The following is a 1,307-nucleotide window of genomic DNA, read 5'->3' as shown; positions in this document are numbered from 1 at the left end:
CACGCATGGGCGCCCACGTGTTGTGGGTGCCCATGCTAGACATGGGCGCCCACAACACGGTCGAGGAGCTCATCGGAGCCCACCATCAGAGAATCTGGCTCAGTTACATCGAACATGGACGAGCCTTCCTAGCAAGATAAGATGGCATATCGATAAGATGGCGTTGCTTCAAGGCGGCCCTTCCGGAAGACTGGAAGACGACCATTGAGACTAAACCCCTTCCCCGGAACATGACTCCGGGTAAGGACGACGAGAGGCGCACCGCGCGGGCCAACGCCATGGCCCGGAAGCTGCAAGACAACCCCAGGGTTCTCTACGTGGACGCTTCGCTCCGAAAACACAGTTACCGTGCCGCGGTGGTGGTTGCGTCAAAAGACAGGCTGATCGTCAGCGCGTCCCTGAAGAAGGAGCTGCCGCCGAACGTGATCATCACCATCGACGGAACGGCCATTAAGCCAACACAGCAGATTAGGATTCTCGGCCTATACTGCCCGAAGTTGCCGAAGAAGCGGCCGCGGCCCTCGCACTCACACAGCCGAGCGCGGACACCGTGGTCACCGACTCAAAGACAGCCTATGGAAGCTTCCGCAGGGGGTAATCTCTTCTGCAGCCCGAGCCATTCTATCCAAGCCTCTGGCAAGAGCCATAGAGCTCGTATGGGTCCCGGCTCACTAGCAGGTAACAGGCAACACCATCGCCGACTACCATTCCCGAGAAATGTCAATCCGGGGCCGAGCACGAGCCGGAAGAGCTACCGCACCCGGTTACCAGCTTTCGGGACATTACCCTGATGTACCGAGAGGAAAGCTTTACCCTGACAGAATCGCACCCCAAACTCACCAGGCAACAACAGACGATCCAGCGTCGAGCGCAGGCGCTTGTGCATTCCGCACTGAAGAACCGCATCTACCCTGCGGGACACGATACGCTCTGCCCTTTTTGCAAAAGAGAAAAGGGCACCCTGCCGCACATCTTGGCAGATTGTACAGAACTGAAGACCCCCCCCCCCTCCTCGCATACCGACCTCCCCCCCCCAACCCCTTGAGCAATGGGAGACCTTGTTATCCAGCCCCGCCTTACCGATTCAGCTCACACTTACGGACAGTGGCCAGGAGCTGCTGGGAACATATGGGTCCCGTAACAAAGGAACCTGGTGCCAAAGGAACCGGAACCTGGTGCAAAGGAGTCTGGTGCCTGCGTGCACCACCGATTTATTTTGGTCCCTATAAAAGTTGGTTCATCATACACGAGGCACGAGCGGCTGGCACGCACCAGCACGGGCGGCATTCCGAAAGAGATTAAAAATG

This window comes from Dermacentor silvarum, chromosome 6 (genome assembly GCF_013339745.2).
Source record: "Dermacentor silvarum isolate Dsil-2018 chromosome 6, BIME_Dsil_1.4, whole genome shotgun sequence".
Classification (NCBI taxonomy): domain Eukaryota; kingdom Metazoa; phylum Arthropoda; class Arachnida; order Ixodida; family Ixodidae; genus Dermacentor; species Dermacentor silvarum.
Note: the sequence above shows the minus strand (reverse complement) of the source record.